The sequence below is a fragment of the Rhipicephalus sanguineus genome, chromosome 11 (assembly GCF_013339695.2).
Source record: "Rhipicephalus sanguineus isolate Rsan-2018 chromosome 11, BIME_Rsan_1.4, whole genome shotgun sequence".
Taxonomy (NCBI): Eukaryota; Metazoa; Arthropoda; class Arachnida; order Ixodida; family Ixodidae; genus Rhipicephalus; species Rhipicephalus sanguineus.
Genome location: NC_051186.1, coordinates 44,614,236 through 44,642,207, shown reverse-complemented (window position 1 = coordinate 44,642,207; position 27,972 = coordinate 44,614,236). Strand labels below are relative to the sequence as shown.

Genomic DNA, 27,972 nt, shown 5'->3' with positions numbered 1-27,972 from the left:
ATGGGAATGCTATGTCAACGCCCCGCTTTATCCCCGCGATGAAGCAAAACGCGTTGAGCTGTACCAAGCGAGAAGCAATGAACCACATGGTTCAGAGCTGACTCGCTTTTGTATTAATAAATGAAGTGAAGGTTGAAGGTAAACATTCATTAAGCTGCGGATGTAATTGCATGAGAAAATGTTCGTGAATGCATGATGTGCATTTTCACATCGCAGTCAAAGGCCGACCTCGCCTGAACAACTTCACTAACTATTCCGCTACATCTGCATAACTTGCTTTAAATTTCAATGACAGATTGATGAGACAAATATATAAGATAGCGCATTTCCTTCTTGCAGCGTTAGCACTCGTGTTTGAGCTATTTATAGCAACGTACACACGATTTTCCTGTTCTTATGTCGATACCGAAACTGAAACTGAGGTGGTGGTGGCGCTAGTGTCGCCACCATCGCCCTGCCGCTTTTTTTTTTTTCTTCTTCCCAGACATGGCGGCGTCCTGCATTTCGTGTGTGCGTCGTAGTGTCGAGTTTTGTTCATGCTGTCGACCTTTACTGCGTTACCTCGCATTGTGTGTTGTGTGTTGCGGTTACTGACGTAAGCGCAAGTTCTTCACTGAGTATGATGCGCGGCAGCGTGCAAATAGTCACCAGATGCCGGCCGTGCGACTCCGTTCTCTGCGACTCCTTTGTTCGGTGTGATCGAGGGACGTGATTCATGCTTTGGAGACCCTCTTTAGACCGTGCCCTCATCAAATGTTTCCACACATCAGTGAGTAGCAGCACCGCAATCCTTACTCGACGACACGCTCTGTGGGCCTGGAAAATGCCTTGACGTTCGAGCACTTCGGGAGCTATACCGGCGGACAGCCGGACGCGGGTAGCTTGGCCGTTCCTTGCTCTGCACATCGCTTGAAAACCGGCGGTCATCCTGCAGCGTACGCTGCCAGCGTGCTTTCTTGCCAGAGGTAAGTGATTTTGAATGTTACGCTTCGTACGTTGTCAGTCGTTCTTATTGTAGTATGCGTTGTCCCTGAAGGAAATCGCATAACTTGTTGGTTCGACATATCGTTGTTGTGTGCATGGTGCCCGCGCACGACGTTTGTCCAAGAGCGTAATCAGTAGTTATATAAAGTTTTGGTAATTAGCTCGTGCGCACGCGCTGCTCTATGTTAATATTTGCTGAAAGGAGACATTTTTCTCAGACACACCATCGTCATGTGTTTTATGCGTGCAGTTTACACTCGTCAACTTACTTGGGGTAAAGCAATGAAATCCAAGCTTGATTTATTTTTTTCTTTTGAACGAGCTCTAAAGGAATGATATCCAGCCACCGTCTTGTGCTATGAGCCGTGAATCAGTACAGTGGGAGAAATAAAGTGTATGTAGAGATATTTTCTTTAGGCGTGCATTTTGTGCGTCCTTAAGTAACGTGACCGCCAAAAGCGTTTAGGTTAGCACTCTTGGACATTGTTTGTCGTCTTTTAAGCAATAGCTAAGGTGGATTTGCTGAAAATGCAATTTCTGCAGCATGACACTGTATTTAGTTTTTTCAGTTTCACCCATTTTTATCCTTTATGCGTGTTGACCTAATTTGGCAAAGCGTACTCTCATCTGAATTTGCTATTGCCCTCGGCACTGTATGTGCGTTCGTGCATTGCAGTTACGTGTGACAGTGGTATTACGTGCAAAATTCGTGAACACGGGGTGCCAGCAACACCCCGTGTTCACGAATTTTTCATCTCTTCAAGCTCCCATCTTACCCTCAGCTTCTGCTTTTATTGGATTGGTATTACTTGTTTCCTAACTTCCGCAGCTGTATAGCTTGTTTTAAGCACTCATTACTGTGTTTATGTGCTAGTGCGTTTATGTAAAACCATTCATACGCTATTCGCGCTCTACTGGTGGAGCGATAGGTGGACTGCAGTTTTCCATGACTCCGGCAAGTATCATAAAGCACCACTTAAACAGCGCTGTAATCATACCCACGAGCTCGAGCTCAGGCTCTGTTACGGTACCATAAATTTTAATTTGCTAAAGTATGCTAAATTGCATAAAGTATGCTATAAATGTGGTTGCACATTGTGTATGTTGCTAAGGACGGAAACAAGCCACCCTGCATCTAAGGTAGATTATATGGCACTCACATGGCTTGTTTCGTTGAACCTGCAACGTGGCATAGACCAGGAATGGAGCGCAGTGTCATCCAATTCTTCCCTCACCTATGCTGCGCTAAACGTTCAGCTGAATATGATAACGTACCAACTCGCCCAACTTCCCCTGCTAATCCATTGATATGGCACAGTGAAACACTGGCATGTGGAGCTTTGTTGGATGTAAAAAGACACGTAGACCACAGAAATTCTGTGCAACACTGGCATGCGGAGCTTTGTTGGCTGTAAAAAGACATGTAGACCACAGAAATTCTGCAAAAACTCGGCAATTTTCGTCAAGCACAAAGTGTATTTCTCATAAATTATGTTGAAGGCAGCAAAGCACATGCTGTCGACATTCATTCTGTAGAATCCATGGGAAAGTGTATTGAGCAATAATCACATGAACGATGAGGCTTTGAAAATTTCAGATAACATATATTCACATTTTCTTAGATAGGTAATTGTCGAATGCCCATTATAGCATGTGGCTGACAAGGATGTGTGTTATTAGTGAAATATATTGACCTCCCTCATGTCATTTTCTGTCTAACACATAAGCTAATCAGTGCATAATGTGTTAGTTCCATGATGAACGAAGTTAAAAATGTCCCTGTATTTGTCAGTCCCATCAATTATTCGGTGTATGGTTTGCGTGAGACCATGCCTGCTTGGCATAACCTCTGAGTTGACTGGTAACAACCTTATTACACAACTTTCTCTCAAAGCCTGTCCTACCAGCCAAATTCTCGGCAATGCTTTAACAAAGAAATTGTTGCAGCCGCCTCCCCTGCTGGTGATGACCATATGCAGCCAGTGCTGATGTGAACCTGAGTGATGAACAAATGCAGGTAGGCCACAGCTCTGTTGTAAACAATTTTGACATTATTGTTGTCACAGACCAAACTTGCGATTTATGTGTGACTACTCACATGTGGTGAGGTTCAATAAGTTTCATCTGCTACACACAAACATAGGAACATGTAGGAGTGCTAATGTGGAGTAGGAATCTTCGATAATACATAGGACATATGTGCCACACATCAACATCAAAGTTAAAATGCATTTAGATCTGAAGCTGCTCAATACTAAAGTGTGTCGTTCCATTTCTAGGTCTAGTTTAATCTATAACAACAACCTATATCACGCACCAAAACAGCCGAATTTGTCAAGTCTAGAAACCAGTTACAGTGTTGTGTTGCTGTTCCGTGTATCCCTGTGTATCTATTATTATTCCTGTTTCCATTTGCATGTTTAGTAATGGCACCGCCCACAATTCCCGCATTGATTCAAGGAAATAGGGCCACATTCAGGAAATTTGGCTTTCATGTATACACCCTTGTACAGCAAAGAGATTTGTGTTATTGCTACAGTGTCATAATGAAGATAGCACAGAATACCCCACACAAATACACACCATGCAGGGGCCTCGCCAGAAAATTTTTTAATGGTAGCGGTCTTGCTATACATCATGTATTTTTGTGCTGTGTTCGTATGTGTGTGTGTGTGTTTATATGAACATGCAGCATTTTAAATTTTTGAGGGAGCTTGAAATCCCTCCTCCAGTTATGACAATCATGACATGACTTGTGATGTTTTGTGCAATATTTCATTCTTTTTTGCTGTTTTCATTTCATCATGTGTGAACGTTCTTGGAGCACCATTTTGAAGCTTTCCTACATATTCAAAGTTAGATGGTGTTCTCACGGCGCTCTCATTTTTATAATGCTACAGCACTTTTGGGCAATACAAGAAGCGCAATTACACACTCTATCGACCCTTGTAGCATTTTTCTTCTCATTGTGAACCAAGTAGGCTTGCAGTCAATCCTTGCTTTTGTTGTTGCATTGAACGTTACACGTGGCTCTGAACATTCTTTCCTAGAGTTGAATGTTCGTGGTACTTTGGCGACACCTAATGCCGGCGCAGAGATACCCGTGGCATAAATGCATTTGCTGCAGATAGGCACACAAAAGCAATGCTTCCTGAGGCGTACAATGCCTATCCATACTTTGTACACACATCTTCAAAGCCATATGATTTTGGTCACGAATGCCAAGTGGAACACGACAAAGAGATTCCTCCCATTGCAGGCAGCCTGATACCATTGAGTGGCACCATGGTGAATCTGTACCATAATATCAACTTCTTTAGCACTGAAATTGGATCAAGGATGGAGATACCCTGCTAGGATCTATACCAGCCAGGCTAAACTTTTTTTAATGCATTGAGTGACACGTGCCAAGGGATGCGGATTTGTTGAGTTTGACATCCCAGAAATTAACAGTAGCACATCTGTTCTTATAAAATAGTATTTTAGGTGACCTCGAACCAAGCATTGGTGAGAAAACACATTCCACAAATACACAGCAGGGTGATTCAACGAGAGATCAAACATGCCTGTCTGGTCGATATGTTTGTTTTGCCTGGGTTTTTATGTTTTATGTGGGCACACTCAAAATGCACTGAACCGAAAATTTTATTTCCAAGAAACGCTCCCGGCGTGGCAAAAAAATATTTGGAGGTGGCGGTGCGGGCCTCCTGTCTTTGCTCACTGCAATGTTTTCGGATTTCACGGCAGAATTTAACGCGAACTGTAAATGACGTGTCCAAATTTTTTTTCCTGGTTTTAAAACGCAATATTGTGAATTACATCCAAGCTTTTTTTATGCCGTTCTCAAAAGGAAGATGTGAAAAAATGGCAAACACGGTAGAAATAAAAAAAGTGTGCTAAGCTTGTAATAGGAAAGGCGCCTTGACGCCTTTCCTTTTTCAAACGGAAACTTCAAAACAGTGTCAAATATAGAAAAGAACCTTTGCAACATTTGTACGGAAGATCATTTTCCTACGGGCAACGCAAAAAAAGAAAAAAATAGTTAAAGAAGCGAGTTTTTTTCAAAAAAGTTCATTTTCAAAAAATAAAATTAAACAATCCGGTCTCAACTTTGACGACAATTTTTAGTGAAGAGTGCTTATGTCAGTGAACACACGGTTTTAATATCATATGTCCTCATTTGCTTTGTTCACGATATAACGGGCCAAAATTACCCTTGCTGTGTGCTCACTTTAGTGCGACTGATGGTTATCAGCTGGCGTTGTGCGTAAATCTCAGTTTTAGTTATTCTCATGCAGCAAAACCTTGCTCTGGTGGCTGTTCGTCAAGAAAAATATGTTTTCAGATTTTATTTGTGCCTAGCGTATGCGAAAGTGGGCTGCTGCCACCCTCTAAAGGGCGAATAGGACTCTTTGTGGAAGAATTTGGAGTCAATAACTATCATCAGTTTTTAAGTAGTGTTAAAACAATGCAAGAATTCAAGCTTTATGAGAATGCACATTCAGGCACTGCAGGAATGACCATTGTTTTAAGATATGGTGTCATTTTTATAGGCTAAGCGATGAGTCACTTACATATTGCCTTATGCCAAATGGTGCATCACTACAATTTTCCTTCTTTGGTTCTTGTATTTTATAGAAATCTGCTAAAAGGAGAGGGCAAGCAAACTTGTTACAATGAGCAACAGCTGTAACCTTCTTATACACTCTTTTTATGAAACTCGCTCTGTTATTGAAATGTTGCATGAATCGAATAGCTACTCAGCCAGACATGATGAATGCACATTAGCTTGTGTGCTTATTAGTGTCCAGTTTCTTCAAAAGCTAAAAACAAAAAAATATCAAATATGTATATTCTATAGAAAAGGCCGTCAATAGGCGCGTCACATATACTTCATTTTGCCCATCAAAACAACATATCTTTTGCGACTCACTTCTGCGGAATCTGTGTGGAGGAAGCGTAATAATGAAATACAGTTTTCTCGTTCAAAACAAGCTATGTTTGTCTAGGTAATTGTGCCTTACATTTTATTTTGCTGATATTTGTTAACCACATTTGCATGATTGCAATGCACAACTCAATCAGTAGTGTGCTTGACTGGGACTGCACTGGTTGGTGCAATATAAAAGGCAATGAAACAGCATTAGACAAGATGTGAAGATGACACACACGCCACTAGGAAACAAGGCAGTCAGAGCCAATGTGAACACTTTTCTAGGTCTTTGGCCTAAAATGAAGTATATGCAATAGCAACCTCCTATCTACTAATACATATAAGCGAACGCAAAGCAAACTGGTGGCGTGGCCGACGTATCATTTTATTTTTGATTCAACAAACCTGGAAATACATAATTTTGCGCTTCTCTGTTGACTATGTCATTGCAATGTCTTAAGCAGCTATCTTGGCAATGGGGTTTAATAAAACTGTTCACCGTGTATTTAGCTGACAGAGAGCGATAGCTTGAGCCATTTTCACAGCTGATTGGGGAAGTCATGTATGTACTGTTGATCATCATTCAAAGCCGCATAACCTTTCCATGTCATCGACGTTTGTAAATATTAATAGTCTCAGAGTGCCAGATGAAGTGCATTTATAAAGTTTATTGCCCAGGTATTGTTATAATAGTTGCACGCAGATAACCTAATAGGTAACAGCCAAAATGCATTCTCACACACTGACGATGCATCTTATCAAATTTACTTATGTTTGTAGCTTGTGGATGCTTCGAGAATTATTTCTTGGAAACCTTTTAAAATATGTGAATAGCAGCTTATACGAGCTCGTGCTTTTTAACCTATATGCATTTTTATAGTAAAAACATGTATTTGTATTGTTTTGTTTAATATTTTGTATTGCGTTTTTGCTCTAGATCTGCAAAGGAGCTGTCCTGAAGCACCATGCTTACTCAAGTCATGCAGCGAGAGTCAGGTAAATGTTATGTTTCACATCCTGCAGCTGTGTTCGTGGTTCACTTGCAAAACTGTCATATTTTCATGAATTAGCAATGTGGGGACATTTTCTTCAAGACTGCGGTTGAGCAGCAAACAGTCGTGCCACTCTTCACCATCTTAAATGAAGGTAGGCATGCAAACACGGGCACAAGGGAGAAATCGGGACAACAGAATTGCTGACTAACAGCTGAAGAAATGCAGAGCGGCTGAAAAGAAGGTAGACACAAACACTCACCTGCACACAGGGCATGGGGCGACACTTATTAATCTGGTAGATGTGGGGCTTTACGTGAGAGAAATGTGATTTCGATACTAGCGAATAGTAGCTTGCATTCATTGAATTTTGGTGTGCATATACACCCTCGACAATGCAAAGATAATTTAGTGTGTTAGCCACTGGTTTACGACCTCTTACGTTCCGTTAATCTCTGAATAACACAGCAGCCCCTCTGTCCTATGTAGAAACAGCCACAGCTTTAAAGAACTTTATAAACCAGAGCTACACAGCAATCAGTAAACTAGTGGGTGTGTCTTGCAAAAACATATTTGAGTCTGCCTTTTGTCTATTCCCGGCTCATTCTTTCTCAGTACAGTGGCGCAAATCTTACCCAGCCCATTGGCAGCCATAAGGGCAACATTAATGCCTTATCTACTTCTCACTTTCTTTAGCCTATGAGATAAGCACTGAATGTAAGGAACACCTAAGACACGCTTGTTACTATTGCTTTCTGCAACCACGTTCAGACGTAACAAAATGTGCTTCTTTAAACATTGAGCTACCGAGGCTACAATGCAAGAATGACCTACATCTAATAGATGCCTAACCAGTTCATTAAAGCTGGTGTTCATTGTGTGCACACACGACTTGGTGAGAAAATGCTTGGATGAGAAGTTGAACAGTAGTTTTGAAGATCTAGGAGCATACTGCCATCACACGTGGTTCCCCAGAAACACTAAGGTAATGTCCTGAAATTGTACTATTCTGTCATTATTCTGAGCCAATTATTTAGAAAGGTTCAGCCCTCGTTCAATCACATCAAATTGTCTATTCACTGAGGTAACCACGGTTTCAAGTTTATCACCGCTACAAAAAATTTTATCATGTAATTGTCTACGTAATGAAAAACCTCAATAGTATTTTTACCTAAGGCCTCCTCCAAGCATTTGTCAACTGTGCTAAGGTATAAATCAGTGAGAATTGGGGCATCTTTAAATCAATGCAAGTTCAATTCTGCGCATGTTACGCTTACTTGATATTTTGTTGTGGTTACCAATTTGAATCCATGGTTACCTCAATGATTCAACAATTTGAGTTAAATGGAGGATGGCCAAAGTTTACTGAAGTATTGCTTCAGAATGATAGTATACAAACTTTAGGCATTTCCTTAGCATTTCAGGAAAACCAAGTTTGTTAGCAGTATTCTTCTGGAGCTTCAATACTGTTGTCAAACTTCAACTCCAAGCATTCAAAGCTTAGAAAAAAACGCTATTTTCATGTCATGCTTTAACTCATCTCTCACCAGTCTGTACACAAAATGAAGGCCAGCTTTAACGCACAGGTTACGCATCCATTAGATGCAGGTTATCCTAGATTTGCAGTAGCCACTGTCACTGAACGTTTAAAGAAGCTGATTGTGTAACGTGCAAACATGGATGCAAAAATTAACAGTAACAAGGGTGCCTTAGGTATTCTTTACACTCATTGCTTATGTCACAGGCTAAAGAAAGTGAGAAGTGCATACCGTGGTAATGCTGTCTTTACGGCTGCCAATAAGCTACGTAAGATTTGCGCCACCTTGCAGAGAGAATAAACAGATAATAGACAAAAGTGCACTAACATTCATTTCATAGAACACATCAAAAATTTACCGATTGCGGTACAAGTGTGGTATAATGTTTCTCTTCGCTGTTGCTGCTTCTCCAAACAGCAAATGGGCCGCTATGTTTACCAGAGATTAACGAAACATCAGGAGTCATAAACTAGAGGTTTACCATCTAATATAATCTTGCATTGTCGAGAGTGTAAATGCACGCCAAAATTAAATGAATGCGTAGTTTCATACAACAGTGGAAGTGTAAAAACCTGTAATGGTAGAAGCTTGGCATATCGATAGTAGTGGAACCGCATGTGTGAGCCATCTGTCAGCTGACTTGCATGACGAAGAAATCAGATTCCTGAAGTGTTATCTCTCACGTAAAGCTCCAAGTGTGCCGGATTAATAAGTGTCTCCCTATCCCTGCTCATGTGTGTAAAGGTATTTGTGTCCACTTTCTTTTCCACCACTGTATGCCTCTTCATTTGTTTGCTGGTGTTTGTGTTGGCCCCACTTCTTTCTTGTGCCTGCGTTTGCATGCCTACCTTTGTTTTAAGGTGAATCATTACCAATTTGTTCAGCTTTCTGTCATTCTAAATATTCTTCACCAGCTTTGAATAGGTTGAACATGAGTCCAGTATTGCCGTACGAACTGCAGACATGATGCCGAGCACGTGTGGTAGCCTTTGAACTGCATGTGAAAGCCCAAGATTTCTGTGTCATCATTGCAAGGCACTTATATTCATAAGTTCTAGCCAGCACATCTGCCCTCATCAAAAACAGCACAGGAGAAATCTGCCTATTAGTACCTTGTAACTGCAAAATAATCCAGATCTCGGAGTTCGGTTATTGTTCACAGTCAATCTATTTGAAATGAATTGCAGGGTTGACATAACCTCGGAACTTATACATTTGTGTGAAATTTGTGTGAAGACATCATCCAGCCATCACGTCACTGTAGATCCACAGTAAACAGGCAAAAATTCAACAAATGCACCTGCAAAGATCTGAAAGGTGTTCTGAAAAACACAGTAATGCCGAGGCTTTTTGTAAGAAATGTTGTCTGTATACATATCAATGATAATAAATGAAAGGGTGGCAGGATTGCATTGTCACACAAACTTGGTGATGTTTAAGAATGGTCGACGAAGTATACGTTCTGGTTGATCATTTAATACACTAGACAAGAACGAAGAAGAGACCAAAACAACACCAGCAAAATTTCAATGATGAATCAGTACCACCTTGCCCAACTGTCAGTTCTGATGGTGCCCTGATTAGAATCTTTTGGTCAGTAGATGATTACCTTTTATTTATTGAGTGCTGAGGGTTCGAGACTACGGCAAATGCACTCACTTTCTACGAAAAAAGTGATGCTAGTTTGAACGTCACGTCTGCTGTTCTGAGCAATGATGGCACTCAATTTGGGGACCCAAGCATATAGGTCAGTGGCTGCTACACATGCTGGACATAAGCAGTCTGTTAGGCCAATTATATACTTCAGTTTGGCCCATTCAGTGCTGGTGACAAATGGCATCAATGTTTGTTGCCTAAGACCTGTGTTGAATATTGAACAAATATGCTGTGTCCATTTTGCATCTCTGCCATTTCTCAGACTGATTTTGTCACATTTTCCCCTAGTTGCCATTATTTTTATCGCACTCAGCGAGTAATGCTTCTATTGTTCTGACGAAGAGGACGGAAAGCAATAGGCGAGCCCAGTTTTCGTTAAACACTACCATATGAAAAAAACAAGTAATGGATTCAAAGAAAGCATGGGAAAAACAATTTAAACCTCTTTTAATTGCTCTTTATGGAAATTTGATTTCATTCTTATGCTGCAGCATTCACAGCGATACAGTTAAACAGCACACTTATGAATAATGAAATTTGTAAGGTATGGCCTACCAGAGTAATCTATTTATTTGAGTATAAGTACTCATTAGTCTTCACATTGTGTTTGAGCATAGGAATATGAACAAAAAATATAAACAATTAAAACCGTACACCTTACTTGGATGACGTGGTGCTGTGCCTGTCCTCCACAAAGTTTTCTATAAACTTTCATGCCTTCCCATCGTGCCAAAAAAGGAAAGTTCTGCACGCAGCGCATTCACGGCACACTAACGCAACACGCTCACACCATCTTGGACGTGAAGGACGTTAGCACACATTGTAGCTTTTTTTTCTGTGCTGTTTCGCTTAGATTTGCAAACTCAAGTGCCAGTGCACTTGTATTGGCACAAACAATCTTTAGTGAATTGCATCTGATGCCAACATATGTGTATGTGTATTTGTGTATGTGTATTTTCAAGTCTATTACAAGGAGGAGGAGGAGGAATAAACTTTTATTGAGACCAGCAATTTGTTTGGAAATGAAAAAGTTATTTCGAGGAGTGTCTCCCCTTAAAGGACACTAAAGGGAAACCTTAGATCAGTTTAGACAAATAAATTATTATTTAAGGTCTGTAATGTCATTATTTTACTTTCATAGGTAAATAAGTAGAAGAGGAAATGAAGGCCAGTGTTTCACTTCTTGAATTTCATGCTAAAACTCACCACATACAGGTAAACATGATGTTGCGAAGATCACGTCTTTTTGGTATTTTGGCCACACTGGTTCGCTAAAATTCTGTGAACCTTATGTTAAGATTTGGGTCTGTAGGAACACAATGTAAAGATTATTGCCCGTAGCAGGCGCTGGCAAAATCTGATGTCACGGAGAGCTGGTGTGGGAACGTCTATGCAGCATCGCCTCATGTATCTTCTTTTTGCGCATTGTCTTGCTAGCCAATGCCAGAAAGCAGAGCTAGTTGGTAGGTATTGATGATAAATGATGGTAGGCATGCACCACGGACACAGGAAAGAAGTTGGGACAACACAAACGCCGACTAAACTTTGTTCGTCTAGTCGGTTAGTCAGCATTTGTGTTGTCCTGACTTCTCTCTTGTGTTCTAGTTTGCATGCCTACCGTCTTTCATGAATCGCCTGCCAAGCATCTTCTCGCGTAAAGAGTGGTGTCGTTGGTACTCTGAAGTTGTTTGCACTAAATGACAGAAGTTGTTTTTCTCTTTAAAATCTTTTTAACCCGTTTCCTACCACAGACGATCTGAGTTTGTACACGGTTTGTACTGCTCCTACCGAAGAACTGGGCTCGTCCACGCTGAAAGAAGCGTTTGCGTGCGCTGCAATTAAGATACTCTGATTCAGTTTGCTGCGCTGTCTTTGACTTACACAGATAGTGCAGTAAAAAATATAAAAACACGCTCAAAGCATGCATTTTATTGAGTACAGGCGGGATTCTCGCAGCTTGAATTAGAAAAGGGTGTACGTGCGCGAGTGCCGGCAACAGCTTTGTTCAGCTTGTTCGCTTAAGTTTTGTGGAACGAAGAATATCAGTGCCCCTGCAAGTGTGGCAGCGACTACACAGAGTATTTTTTTTTCTAAATCCTCAGATTCGGATGACCACCGAATCTCAACGTATCGACAGTGCACGGCAATAGTTGTAAAGAAACCTCCAACGTCACGACGCATCCAGGGCTTTTTTTACGGGCTCCTTTTCCCTGCACATTATTATTTTTTTTAATTTCAAAGACATTTTCTGCACCAAAGACTGAATAAAAATTAGGGCACCTTCTGTGTTGCAGGGCAGTGAAGCCAATCTTCCGCATACTTTCAAAAAATATTTTTCTTTTATCTTGCGAATAAAGTGCCTTTAAAAAGTTTTTTAGTTGTTTCGGGACACGTGAAATCAAATGGGCAAATAAAAAAAATGCTATTTTTATAGTTTTTTAACAAAAAACTCGGTAGGGAAAGAGTGGTTGCTTGCATATTTTAGTCAAAGATGGCTGGCATAAGAAAAAGCGACATGGAGTCTCAAAGCACACAGCGAGGACATCCGTTGACGTACTTTGTAGCTAATTGGGTTTGCACACCAGCCTTGGCAATCAGCTATGTACTAGAACGTTACGGACATGTGGACTGATACATGCTGCCTTTTATTTGACTTGATATGGTTTAAGCCTTTGGTCAAAGTTATTGCAACTGGTTTCATTGATGTTATTGCTCCAAATTTAGCAAAAGCAGTTTATTTGTTTTTATTCAATTCTGTTCTAGCATGCCTGGAAAAGTACTTCAAAGCACACCCAATCTGGCTGACTGCACTACCTCAAGAAAACTGCCTTTCTACTATCTGCAAGTTCCTAAGAAGCTACTTTATGAAGCAAGCCAGCAGGGCGTACGTGTTAGGCATGGCAGCACGGAGAACAAATAAACGAGTATTTGGTGCAAGATGCATTCATTGATTCCGTGCTGCTTCAACATGTGGCTGTATGCTTGGCCACGTGTAGACACAGCAAGTAAACTCATTAACCTCGATGGTAAAAGGTTGTCTATAATCACGTTAAGAACACAATGCCTTATTTTTGTAAATAATTGCATAGCTCGAATTTGACTCAGGCGTCCAACACCCATTGTTATCTACCCATTATCTGCCCATCACCCAGCATACACCCAGCATGTCCATCACCCATCGTCCACCCATCATCTGTCCATCACCCAGTATCCACCCACCATCCGTCCATCATCCGCCATCTGTCCACCATCCGTCCATCACCCACCATGCGTCCATCATTACCCAGTACCATAATCCACCAAGATGGTGGGTAGTGGGTCCCATCATGCCCACCATTGGGCAAATTTTCAATAGGGCAGCGTTGTATAAGGCGGCACACCTGTCCGCCGTACACTCGCCTTTCATTGTTTCCCGCTTTGTTTCCTTTTCTCGTCGTTCTCGGCGACGCGTAAAGAGATATGCACCACACTTTCCTGAGATAGAGAACGACATGGCGACTGTGGTGTATATGCACTGAGTGGTGTAGGAGGAGGAGTATATAGTAGCCGGTGCGTGGTCATCGGCATAGACTGAAGGTGGTCACCGGAGGTGATTCGAACCATCGGAAGGAAGAAGGGGCGTAGGTGTTCGGCAACTTATCCGGAAGAAGTCTCGCCGCCCGCTCGCGGTGCACAGAAAGAGAGAGAAAAGAGAGCAGGAAGCGTTATTGGTCCGTTCTGCACTGAACTCGATCGTGCTGCCGGTATAGTGGCAGAGATGGCGCAAAAAAAAAGAAGAGAAAAAGAAAAGAAAGAGTCAGCGTAGTAGTCTGGATTAGTCTGGAATATGGATGTAGTCCTGGATTTCGCTGTTTCACTAAGTTTTGCACATTTTCTCTTTCTTTCTTCCTCTATTTCTTTCTTCTTCTCTGTGTTTTTTCTGTCGTTTTTTCGTGTTTATTTCTAATTGCTTCTCTCTCTCTTTCCGTGTTTCTTTCTCTTTCTTGCTCTGTCTATCTTTCTCCCTCTTTCATCCCTTCGGATCGAGGGTACGCGGGTTCGAATCCCACCTCGCGAAGCACTTTTATGACGATAATTTCTCTCTATCTCTTTATACCTTTCCTTCTCTCCCTCAGTACTCCTTCTCTCACCCATCAGGGTTATTACAGGCCACGCCGGTGAAATCCGCGCACGTGTTCTGGGAACGAAGCGGAAGACGAAGAAGAGGACGAAGAGAACGCGTGCCGGTTCATGATTGACCATAGCATTGGGTCACGACATTTTACGCGGAGAAGACAGAACAGTTTTGCTGCTATATAAAAAAAGCGATGTGCCCAAATACATAGCGAAAAAGTGAGATAAACATTTTAATGAAAAGCTGGAGATGTTTGCCTGGCTGTTCGCCTGACATGCTACTCCAGGTGCTGGGTGACGATTATGATATATACAGTGATAAACGCATAACACATACAGCCACACAAGTTTACAAAGTTTCGTTCAGGCTCGCGGCCCGCAAGAAAGTCAACAGCGCTTTCGTGGCACGCAGCGCACAGGTGCTGCTTTGCCATGGGCCCAGGACATGTCGCAACTCCAAGCACGATCCCCGTTGAAGATGCAAGGCCGCCTTCAGAGACTCTCTCTCTCTCTCTGATGCGTATCGCTTGCATTCACAAAGAACATGATGTAGATCTTCTTGGACTTTACATTACATTGGACGCACATTGGTGAGTACGACAACGAAAAAGTGAAACGGTCCCTTACGCATTCGCATATATATAGGACTATTCGAAGGCAAAAGTCATTTTCTTCTTCTTCTACTCAGTCGATCGTATTGTTTGTTCGTTAAACAACGCAACATTACAAGGTACACTACACTACGTGTACCTTGTAATTGTAGGTAAGTACACTAGTTAGGTACACTAGGTCTAGTGTACCTTGTAAGTGTAGGTAAATACTCTAGTTAGATACACTAGGTTAGACCTAGTGTACCTAACTAACTAGTGTACCTGGTGCTCCTACTAGTGTACCTTGTAACTGTAGGTAAGTACATTAGTTAGGTACACTTGGTCTAGTGTAGTAGTGTACCTTGTAAGTGTAGGTAAATACTCTAGTTAGATACACTAGGTTAGACCTAATGTACCTAACTAACTAGTGTACCTAGTGCTTCTACTAGTGTACCTTGTGACTGTAGGTAAATACACTAGTTAGGTACACTAGGTCTAACCTAGTGTAGTAGTGTACCTTGTAACCATAGAGTTGCTTACTATAATACCTAGAGGGGAATCTGGCGCTAGTGCCTATGCGGGCTCCTTGAGCGGCGCTTCAACCACCATGGGAATGATGGGAAGTACAGGCTTCGGATCTGCTTCGGATAGATTAGGTTCCTGAGATTCGCGGCGCTTGTTTGCCGAGTGTAAAACAAAGTGATATAAAATTATTTCCAATAAAACTTGCTTCATTCTTTTGTACGTAAAACTTATTACAAAAAGTTTGCGTGACCGTGAGATGGAAGTGAAACCTGGACAAAATCAGCCACAAGGGTACGCATTAATCTGCAATTGTGTTCCAGATTTGGCATCACCAAATAATGAATTATTTTTTTATAACACTTACAACAAACATGCTTTTTTCACATCGAAAGTACGCATTATCTATTTATGGAAATAGCAGCACTGTATTGAGTGAGAAACACTTAACCTATCGTCTGCTGCGATGCCAGGTGCGTCTGTCCAAGTGGTTTGCCTCCAACGCACCTCTCGTTTTGTTGTGAAGTCGAGTCAGAGGAGCGTGACGGTGCGTCTACTTAGCTCCGCCGTCGTTTTGCAGCCGATTTGAACGAGTTTTGGCAAGACGCGCTTATAAAAAAAAACGCTAACCCTATGCAATTTCCTGCGCTGGCATGGGACGCTACATCTATGAGCAGCGGTGAGTGCACGACGCCTTACTAAAACTGTCATATACAACCTGTAAAGCTGCAACGTCGCAGCAAATCAAGAGACCTAGCGGTCTTCAGCCTCTTTGAACAACAAAGGCGCTGCTTGAGTGCTTGAAAACCGCACTACCCATGCCTCGCGAAGAACGAAACTGAAACTGTAGAAAAAGATCCGTAGACAGTTTGCTAGCTAACGCTATCCAATCCGAAGCCTGTGCTTCCCATCATTCCCATGGTGGTTGAACGATCGCAGCGCAAGTTTCCTCTTATCTCTAGGTTATTGTATGAAAATGTATGCTTGTAACTAGGTAAAGTACACTAGTTAGGTACACTAGGTCTAACCTAGTGTAGTAGTGTACCTTTGTACAGTAGGTAAGTACACAAGTTAGGTACACTAGGTCAAACCTAGTGTAACTACCTGTCCCAGAGTGGGAGCGGCGCGCATTGACTTGTGGCTGAGCCTTAGGACCCAATGAAGCTTTACCACGCATAGGCTACTTGCGTGTTATGTTCTCGCCAAGAATGGATATGGGTAATACACTGCGTACCGCGAAGCTACGTGAACATTGAAGCGATGATAATCTCCCGGGGAGGTATAATATGCCGGTGCTGGGGTCGTTTGGTTAAAGGCTAAAATGAACAGTTGCTTTCACTTTCGAGGCATCCTTTATTGCGTACAAGCTACGAGTAAAGGTATTTGGATAGGCAGCCGAACTCTCAAATATAACCCAATCAGGCACGGAGGCTTCCCAAGATCACTAAAGTGAGATGCCTTTCATTCGTTCGGCTCCATGAACAGTTCGTGCGTGCGGTGCACTATCCATGCGCGTTATTTGCGCGTTAAAAGTCCTTATGGTAAAAAATTACAGCATATCCACGGGTGAAGCTCCTGAAGCAATTATGGTTACACCAGAGAATATCTACCACTTTAGAGAACGGAAACTGTACCTTTGACTGTAGTACGGAAATAAGGGTAGCGGCGGCGTACTGAACTGTAATAGAGCGAGGCCAGATGGCGCTGCAAGTACTATCATCATCATTAGACAAACGCGTTTTTGCGGTTGGTTCGCCCTGGTCGCGCTACTGCGCTTTTTGCTCCCTATGGTATTTTGTTCTTTGTCGTTGCTAAATCGCTGCTCGCGTGTGTAATATTTATCGCCAGGTGACCAAACTGGCCTCGACTGGCAAAAACAACGTCAATCAAGTAAGGTTTGCATCGTTTATTGTGAGTGCCCAAGCTGGTACAAGCAATGTATACAGTCAGGTCCAAGCAAAACAAGTCACTCATAGTCTCATACACGTCGAAAGCTTTCAACCCGTACGTGTGTAATCAGTCTGAAAGCTGACAAATATGTGCATATAACTGAACACCGAGATCGCTGAAAGAACGTTGCTCTCGTTGTGTAGCAGCGTCCGAGTTTTAACAGCATAGCTTTAGGACAAGGGTCTTATCCTTCCTTTAGTTATGCGGCGCTTGCCAGATTGTGTTGATCTTTGAGTGCATGGTGTGGAGTCGGAAACGAAACGTGCGCTACGCCGACAGATAGTTGGCGCAGTGAGAGCAATGTAGTTTTGATTAATCTTTTACGTAAACAATCGCGGATGCGTACAGTTCTGCATCTTTCTCGCTCTGCGATGTCACCTTGAATGCGTTACAAATAAGGAATATCGCGTTGTGTCTACAGGGCAGGCACGAATTTCTCGGCCGTGAAGCCATACCATAGGTAGTACGTATTCAGGTAATAGGTGGAAGAAAATATTTCAGGCTCGTTTTTTTCCTCGATATAGTTCAGTTACACAGTTTCTACAGCTATAGAATTTCTTGGCGCTAGTAGTAATCGGACTGCTGAGTATGCAGCGTAGATGAATGCTAAAGAAACAGGGATATAAGGCGAGTGCTTACAGATTCTAGAAGCACAATTCTAAGAAAATAAGCTTTAGGCATGCAGTGTACATCTTCGTTGGTGTTCGCACAGAACACTAAACAACTGCTCAGCCGTAAGCACAATCTCTGTATCACATAGACATGTCGATAGAACTTGAGCACTCTATTGCAAGCAGACTCACGAAATCAAGCTGTGGGGCACGATGTGAACCTGTGCCAATGCTGGATAAATAAAGGTCATATATATATATTGCATACTTGTTATTGTGTTATTTACTTTTTCAAAATATTTGGGCTTGGGAGCACAAGTATGTATTCTCCCTGCTACTTTTAGAAGCTCCGGCTTGAAATACTGTCACATGCGCTCCTTTCTTTCTATGTTTTATGTTATTGGCCAATTGCACGTGTAGTTACTGCATTGCACAAACCGTGCCAGAATGTCTGGGAACATTCCAGATTATTTTAGGATCTTCTGTTAGGCTGGAGCGTGCAATTGCAAACAGCTCAGTTTATTGTCGAACTAACGCAGCCACCAGTGATAATGCTCGAATGTTCGATGCCGCAGGTATAAATGCCGACGCGCCTTGCCACAGATCAGTTTATCGACGGCTGACGCCTGTTCGCCGCTATCAGTGTGCAGTGTGTATTGCTGTAGTTTGACTTTTCGTTTCCCGGCCACAAGTTCGGCCGAATAAAAAGTTTCATCTTGGACACACCGACTGCTGCTTTCGTCGACGTCACGACCCCTTGACAATACGTAAAATCTTGTAGTGTGGCTGTGGATAAGTCCAAGTTCATGTATGTTTTAAATTACCTCTTTGATTTCCTAGGTTTTTTTTTCGTGACAGTAGTTTACAGACTTTCACTTCATAGTGGTAGGTGCTACAACTGCGACATGTTAATTTAATCAAACAGCAGAAGTAGGTGTGTTCAAACAAATTTGGCACGTTTCTCTGCTATGCAAAAAAGAAAACACTACCATACTCACTGAACAAAATCTCACTCATCACGACAACGTAAACGTGCTTGGTGAAGCTGTGCTGGAAGAAGTGCTCGTCACACTTATAATTTGTTTATTAGCTGTAAATAATTTGAAGGAGCCCATTGAACATATGTGCAAAGGCTGATGTAATTGAGCACAGCCTTGTAAAGCTTTGTCGTATCTTTTTGTAAACTTCTATGATCTAAACACAGTTAATTAAGGCAAAACAGCAGTCATGGGCACGTTACCAGTAAAAAGTAACAGTGTTACAGTTACAGTTACCTAAGCCAAAAAAGTAACTCTGTTACAGTTACAGTTACAGAGTTTCCGAAAGTAACTTGTTACAGTTACAGTTATTGTGCAAAAGTAACGTCGTTACTTTTCCGTTACTGTATAAAATAATAGATCACAAATCAAATTATAGAATTTATTTAATAAGGGTTGCACGTCATAAAACCCTAGACGAAGGAAACATAAAAGGGGGCCCAACACCAGCAATCACTTTGAACGACTCTTACTTGAAGTGGAAAACGTGGTTGATGTACTGGAACGACGGCAGTATATCCTAAGACGTTTATTAACTATACCCAGAAGCGCAAGCGAAGAGCAGCGGGGAGTGCATCACGAGTGGTTATGACGTCCATTGTGTCTGCTCCATATGTTTAAGGTGTGTCAGACTCTGTTCGGAGAGCTTCCGGTCCGCTGGGCATACAAACCGTTTTTAAGTCCCGTTATTATACCTTGGAACATGACAACGTGTGTTCACGAAATCCTAAGACTGCACACCTGCGGATGATCATGGCGGTATCTAAAAGTGCGATGCGGGGATCGGCGAAACGGCAGGAAATGATCAACGAGGCCTAAAGAACTCAAGCGGAATGTCGCTCAAGCAGCCCATGCAACGCGTTCTAAGACCGAGCTTGTTGAGCACTGCTGGATGACAGGTCATAGCTTTGACCTAAACAATGCGACGACGCCGGTTTGTGAACGAAGGTGGGGGAAAAGCAACTCCTTGAATCGTGGTTCATTCGCCGCGGCTTGCAAAAACAGCCGCGGCCCCCCACTGGACATTTACAAGGACATGTGTGACTAGTGGACTGGTTGACCTCGGCTCATTTTTTTTTTTTTTAGGATGCCACCTGCATTGGGGGTGAAACGTCTGTCATTTTGTTAATTGTTGCATTAAGTCAGAGTAAACATTTTACAACCAGTTACAAAGAAGTTTTAAAATATCGCTTCGCTAGTTCACGGAATTTCTGGCCTTAGCCGTTTAGCGTTCTGCTGTTTTCTAGCCACCTGTCAAACACGATTAGCTCGGAGCCTCAGACGAGGGAGACTATAAACATGGCATCCTAAAGCTCCTCCACCTGTACACCAAGAACATAGCTAGATGCTCAAGTGACGAAAAGGATATATATACTGAAAAAAAAAAACGGACGCGAACTTAGCAGGCTGCTCAGTTGAACCACAACTGATTTACATGTTGCGTTAATGACAGACCTCCAACCTCGGCCTTCTGCAGGGAAGATAATACGCTTAGTCAACTCCTCTCCTAAACTGCGAGGGGAGCCCTACTCTGGAAAGTTGAGGGGTGGAGAGGATATATGGTAAAGAAGAAAGTTCTAAAAAGTGTTGCTGTCGGATAATTCTTCATAAAGACAGAAGTAACTGTAACGGTATTTTCCGTTACAGTTACTGCGAAAAAGTAACAGTGCTACAGTTACAAGTTCCTCTAACTTAAAAGTAACTAGTTACAGTTACAAGTTACTGAAAAAAGTAACTAGTTACCGGTAACGCGTTACTAGTAACTAGTTACTGCCCAAGACTGACCACGTGCTACAGCAAACTTCTCCCGTTAACTACATCATCGAACCCCTCACGCCCACTACAGACCTGCGTCGCCGAGGCCGCGAAACTGTTCACGTGGATCGCCTCAAGCCATATCACGAACCTCTTGTTCTTACGACACCTTAGAACGCCTACGGGGCTCCGTCATCAGCGAGGGGGAAAATGTGATGAAGAAGAAGTGCACCCTGAAGAGCTAGCTACACGGTCGTATCGTCAGCGCTACACAGGAGCGGCTCATGCTGAACGTTGTTGCTGTTTTTGCGCTGGCTAGGCTTACGGTTCTATACTGTCATATTACAGTTTCTCTTGTCCACGCCGTGTCTCAGCTCTTTATTATAGTTCATATGTTTGTTACCTTGATTTGAAATTTAGCGAATTTCCAGTAGTTTTGATATGGACAGAATAAATATATCATATACTAAGAATTGTAATCTAGAAAAGTTCTTGTAGTTCTGATGTGTACATATGGTTTTTCCTTTATTGATGCCTTTACGTACTTCCTTTGTGCTTTTTTTTCCTTTATGCGTTCCTTTCTACCTCTATTGTTGTTGTAATTTCACACCACTGTATGCCATAGTGTGGTGCACGGATCTAGTCAAGCCTTTTCAGGCTTTTTGTCCGTGCACCAAACATCTGTCAGATGTTGAATAAAAATTGAATTGAATTGAATTGAATTGAATGTGCAGCACCGAACGGAGCCGTCGTCTTCTACCAAAGTTTCAGCCGCTGCAAATCGTTCTATTTCAGTGTCAAGCTGAAGACAGCTAAAATATCTCAATATCACGTGCAGCTGACCACGGAAGAATATCGTTCGCCGCAATGCAGACCATTGCACAGCTAGCTACTTGTTACGTCACGGCTCGCGAGTGCACCAGTGTTGCCTGACTCTCGGGCCGCTTGCATGTTTGTAAAAATATTCGATTATAAATTAAGTGCTCGACCAAATGCGCTAAAATTTCGCCTGCTTATTTGTGAATGCACAAGGAATAATCCACATAACACAAATTATGATCGAAAATTTGGTGTCATGGCCCCTTTAAAAAAACACGGTTGATCCCTCCGTCATAGGAATCGGAATAACACGAAAGTAAAGCGTGCCCTTACAGAAGTAACTGAATGCTTACTGTACATTGATATAAGAGAATTTGCACAATGTATATTGATGTCTGGCAGCTAATAGCGCCGTTTAACGTGTATGCACCCCCTTTGATGATTGGTGGTACATCTCTATCCCGACGACTAACGTCCACGTTAAATGATTAAACAAACCCTTGTGATAGCTCTGTAGTAGTTAACGGTGAAAGCGAAATCAGAGAACGAGGTGTGATAGCCAGAAGAGCGTCGCATATTGGACGCAGAACTTGGTCGCCATCCCGCGGCATGTTAAAATGTGATTGAACACCACGGCCGGACTAGAGGGAAACGCAAAGCGCGTCGTGCCGCCCCGGTAGCCCGGCCGCGATTTTTCTCGGGGCGAGCGCGTGAGCATGGAACGCGGTGTTACAGCCAGGTGAGGCAGGCGCGCGTCGCAGAGCTATTTTTGGTTTGTATTAGCGTGATGCTGAGCGAGGCCAACGCTTTTACGACGCTTGGGCAAAGGTCGCCATCTCGCGGTGTGTTAAGGCATTGACAAAATTGAACTTCTATTGAAAACGCTTCGAATGGGACGGACGCGTAACGCGTTGCAGGTGCTAGTCGCGGAGGCCGCAGCAATGACGAATTACTTTACCTTACCACTCCCAGAGGTCAACACCACCCAGCCGACCGGGAGAGTGGTAGATATAAAAGGCGCGTTTGTTAAAGCCTCCAGAGTCTGTGACCGTGGCGCAGTGGATAGCATGCCCGGCATCTGATGTTGCGGACCGAGCGGTCGTGGGTTCGATGCCCGTTGGCGGTACCATTTTTTCTTTGCCATCTGATTGTGTATATTTTTTCGACGTCATTTCCGTGACGGAAATACGTCACTGAAGTCTTGGTGGAACCCGGCATAAAACACTTTCGTGTTAAAACCACATGTGTTCGAAATTTTCGGAGCCCTCCACTACAGCAACTGTCATATTCATATCGTGGGTTGGCGAAGTTAAACGCCTGCAATAATAATAATAATAATAATAATAATATAATAATAATAATAATAATAATAATAATAATAATAATAATAATAATAATAAATCTCTGCCTCAAGTTCTTTAATGATTGAGAGCACGGCGCACGAATTGGTGTTTAACCTCATCTTAAAGAGGAAGTCGTGCACAGCTTCAGGCGATGAAATATGACTCTTGAGCTTCTCACACTTCGTTCCCTTGGCTTCGTCGCTTCTCAAGTAAGACAAATTGCGCGCCAGTAGTCGAAAATGCCTTCTAGAGCTTCAAAAAAGAGAACCGCCTCGACGAACATACGGTTTTCAGCGACCTGATGGACAGGCCCATGGCCAAGCACACAAAACCAAACTTACGGCGCAGCTCCCGGCGACGACTTCAACAGGGCAGGAAAGGGCGCAACAAAATCCTGAACTACGTTAAACAAGTTCGTTCTGATTCCATCCTCCAGAGCGTTGTTGAAGTAGGTGGCACGAATCATTGAAGTGAAGCGCCTTGAATTCGGGGTTGGAGAGTTGCAAGTCCTTGTGAAGCTACTGCATGTAGGAAGCTGAGTCGGAGCACAATACAGCTACGCGCGGTAAACTTTACATCGGTCAAACGAGAAGATGTATCAATGAGCGCTTAGAACTTGCCCTTTCGAACGGAACCAGGTCATATTGGCCCTTGAAATCGGAGTTTATCGGATAAATCCGAATTGTCAAAATTTTACCGGTGAATGTCTATCGGATTTTTTCGGATAAAACCGCAAACACGGAGCCCTAACCATAACTAATAAAATATCAGGGGCCTCCTTGAAAAGAATTTTTAACATTTTTGTAGTTATTACGTCACCACCTGGCGCGGAATTGTGAATTCCTTGTATTACCGTGGCCAGTTCAGTCACTGATATCTCATTAAAGGGGTCATGAAGCACTCGTTGAGCTTGTTAAAAAAATTGGCAGCGTATCTGCGTGCTTCGCTGCAAATGTCGTCGAAAGACGATAGAGGAGCCCTGCGTTAGAATTACTGTATATGCTACACTCTTAAAAAAAATGGAGTGACCCTCTCTCCTTTAAGGGAGAAACGGCGATGTCCCCAATGTTCGTCTTCAAATGGAGAAACCATTCCTCCCTTTTCAAAGGAGAAACCGTCAAAATCAAGATGGCTGACGCCAAGCCAGTGAAGCGAGCAATAGATTTAGGCCTAGCGAGTGCATCGATTCTCGACTGATAAAGAGTATGCGGCGCTGGCAATCACAAAAAACGGTCCCACTGAGCTTAATATCGAACGCTATGACAATAAAATCAAGCAGACAAACCTGTAGTGATGAAAACCTCGCGAAACGGAACGACGGAAGTCGTACGTTTCGCTCGGCCAGCGAGACGGCGTTCACTTTAAAAGAGACGGATACTGCAAAGGGGCTCTCACCCGGAGACTGTACGTTAGGCTTGCTGTCTTTATTTACCGAAGCGTCACACGGTGCAGCGACGTTATCCACGCGTTTGTGCCTCCAAAATGTACATTCTGTAGCATCAAAACAATCCCGGCGCAGCAGAGCATAGTTTCGATAGATAGATGTTCAACTTCATGTAAGCAGGTGGAGCTGTGAGAGCGCCGCGGCCGCGAAGTAGGTGGTAGCTGGCGCCATCTAGAGGGATTAAACAATACTAAAAAAGTTATGATTGAGGCGGCGTACGTTGACACTGCACACGGCATTTCGGGGATGTAGGCCCATTCATGGATTACTCAAGGACACCGGAAAGTTGATACAGCTTTTATTAATACGCACACGTTCACTAGGCAGACACATAGTACGCACATTGAATTCAATACATACACAATTCATTCGCATGTATAAAACCTACAACACGAACAATTCACTACAGACGCATACGTACAGACGTTTACACATACCCCTCTATGAAGCGCTGGCCCTTATATAGTCACTGAATTACAGTGGACCATGGTGGCACAAAGATGCGTCATTTTACTTCAACTCTTTACAATTTCATGGCTGCGTCACAATATACGCCGACATTATTAAATAGCAGGTATGGCTTAGCCAAGCGCACCAGTTAATCTAAAGCCGCATAATAATGAACGATATAATTAGAGAGTTGATTAAGTTAGTGCGAAAACGACCATATTGAGAACCGTTCATACCATTCCGATGACATTTTGAAGTAGCGCCATCTTCCGACAGCGGCCACAGATGAAATTTCTCTCTCTGATTTTTTTATTTTCAATAGTTACTGTGGGAGGGCGCAACATCGGCAACATGCCGTTCAGACTCCGTCGCCTTCGTCGCGTCGACTTCGTTGAGTGGTTTGGCGTTGACATCGGTTCACATTCTATTTATGCGTTGACCACAAGTATGACGATGGGCATATTGTTGAGAAGCCTGTACGAAATCCTGCCTGGTCCCTTGGTTGATTAAACTCTAATGTCGTATTAATTCTGTTAGCAATTACTTTTGTGAATAGCTTGTAGACAACGGACAGTAAGCTGATGGGCCTGTAATTTTTCAGGTCCTTGACGTCCCCTTTCTTATGGATCAAGATGATGTTGGCATTCTTCCAAGATTCTGGTATCCTGCCTGTCGAGAGACACTTCGTATACAGGGTGGCCAGTTTCTCTAACATAATCTCTCCACCGTCTTTCAACAGGTCTGATGTTACCTGATCCTCACCAGCGGGTTTGCCTCTTTGCATTCCCTTTAGGGCTTTCTTTACTTCTCCTGTTAATACTGGTGGGATGTCAGATTCCTCTGGGATATTACTGCTTCTTACGTTATCATCCTGACTGTCTCGGCTGCTGTACAGATCTCTGTAGAACTCTTCCGCTAACCTAAACTATTCTATCCATATTGGTTGTGACCTTGCCATCCTTGTCCCTTAATGCATACATCTGATTTTTGCCTATGCACAGTTTTGTCTTCGTACTTTGAGGCTTCTTCCGTTCTTTAGAGCATGCTCAATTCTCTCCATATTATGCTTTCTTATGTCGGCTACTTTACGCCTATTGATCAACTTCGAAAGCTCCGCCAGCTCTATTTTGTCTGTTGCATTTGAGGCTTTCATAGCTTGACGTTTCTTAATGAGGTTTTTCGTCTCTTGGGATAGCTTACCAGTGTCCTGTCTAACGACTGTACCCCCGACTTCCACTGCACACTCCTTAATGATACTAGTCAGATTATCATTTATTGCGTCAACGCTAAGGTCGGTTTCCTCGGTTAAAGCCGCGTACCTATTCTGAAGTGAAACTCTGAATTCCTGTACTTTCCCTCTCAGAGCTAGTTCATTAATCGGCTTCTTGCGTATCAGTTTCTGCCGTTCCTTCCTCCACGTCTAGTGGAATTCTAGATCTTACCATTCTATGGTCACTGCATCGGACCTTGTTAACTACTTCCACATCCTGTATAATGCCCGGGTGGTCGCACGTTATGAAGTCTATTTCATTTTTAGTTTCGCCATTAGGACTCCTCCACGTCCACTTACGAGTAGTCCGTTTTCTGTAGAAGGTATTCAAGATCCGTAAATTATTGCGTACAGGCTTCTCAACAATAGACCATATTCATACTATCAATCAGGTGATAGAGAAATGCGCGGAATACAACCAACTCCTATACATAGCCTTCATAGATTACGAGAAGGCATTTGATTCGGTGGAGACATCAGGAGTCATGCAAGCACTGCGGAATCGGGGCATCGACGAAGCCTGTATAAACATAATGGAAGAAATCTACAGCGCATCCACAGCCACTATAGTCCTTCATAAAGAAAGCGACAGAATCCCAATAAAGAAGGGCGTACGACAGGGAGACACGATCTCTCCAATGCTATTCACCGCGTGTTTACAGGAGGTTTTCAGGGCCCTAGATTGGGAAGAATTAGGGATAAGAGTTAATGGAGAGTATCTCAGTAACCTGCGATTCGCTGATGACATTGCATTGATGAGTAACGCGGGAGACGAATTACAGCTCATGATTACTGATCTGGATACGGAAAGTAGAAGAGTAGGTCTGAAAATTAATATGCATAAAACTAAAGTAATGTGGAACAATCTTGGCAGAGAACAGCGCTTCGCGATAGGTGGCGAGACGCTGGAAGTTGTAAAGGAGTACGTCTACTTAGGACAGGTAGTAACCGCGGAGCCGAACCATGAGAGCGAAATAACTAGAAGAATAAGGATGGGATGGGGCTCATTCGGCAAGCATTATCAAATCATGAATGGTAGTCTACCACTATCTCTCAAGAGGAAGGTATATAACAGCTGCATCTTACCGGTACTTACCTACGGAGCAGAAACCTGGAGACTTACAAAGAGGGTTCAACTTAAATTGAGGACGACGCAGCGAGCGATGGAAAGGAAAATGATAGGCGTAACCTTAAGAGACAGGAAGAGCGCAGAGTGGGTTCAGGGAACAAAAGGGGGTTAAGGATATCATAGTTGAAATTAAGAAGAAGAAATGGATATGGGCCGGCCACGTAGCCCGTCGGCAGGATAACCGGTGGTCATTAAGGGTAACTGACTGGATTCCAAGAGAGGGCAAACGCGTGAGGGGAAGACAGAACTTAGGTGGTAGATGAGATTAAGAAGTTTGTAGGTATAACGTGGCAACAGAAAGCACAGGAACGGGTTGATTGGCGGAACATGGGAGGGGCCTTTGCCCTGCAGTGGGCGTAGACAGGCTGATGATGATGATGATGATGATGATGATGACGATGGGCCATGGATTCGTTCAACTGCTAGCCCTTCAGTGACAATGCTTCTGATGCGGTAACGGCCGTCTCATTTGTGTATACGTACGTTACAACGCGGGTCGTGCGAAGAAACAAGGACAAGATGGCCCTCGCACCGGACGGTTGTCTTTCGAGAGCGATGTCAGTGGATCTTGGCGTCGCGGCAGCTCGATTACTTGGGTAGAGAAACTGGCTCTACACCGCGCGATTTATGGAAAAGAACGCTACCTATACGCTACGTGTTCTGTAATATTTCAGTACGCTGTACCTACATGCTGATTTGCTACTGTTACGTCACGGTATTCGCCTGGCGGTGTGAAATTGCGGTCATTGTGCGACAACTGTGTAGTTTTCGTTGTGGCGGTGGTTAGCTTGCAGTTGGATTCGGAATACTCTTTCACAAAGGTGAGTGAGATGTTA

General features: G+C 43.0%; 1 long non-coding RNA gene across 1 annotated transcript; it reads left to right on the top strand.

Moving 5' to 3' along the window:
- The first annotated feature begins 117 nt into the window (after positions 1 to 117).
- Positions 118 to 13,009, top strand: LOC119373362 (uncharacterized). The gene is made up of 4 exons (XR_005179840.2): positions 118 to 965; positions 2,932 to 3,001; positions 6,855 to 6,913; positions 12,867 to 13,009. It is a non-coding gene; the product is annotated as an uncharacterized LOC119373362 (long non-coding RNA).
- Positions 13,010 to 27,972: the final 14,963 nt, after the last annotated feature.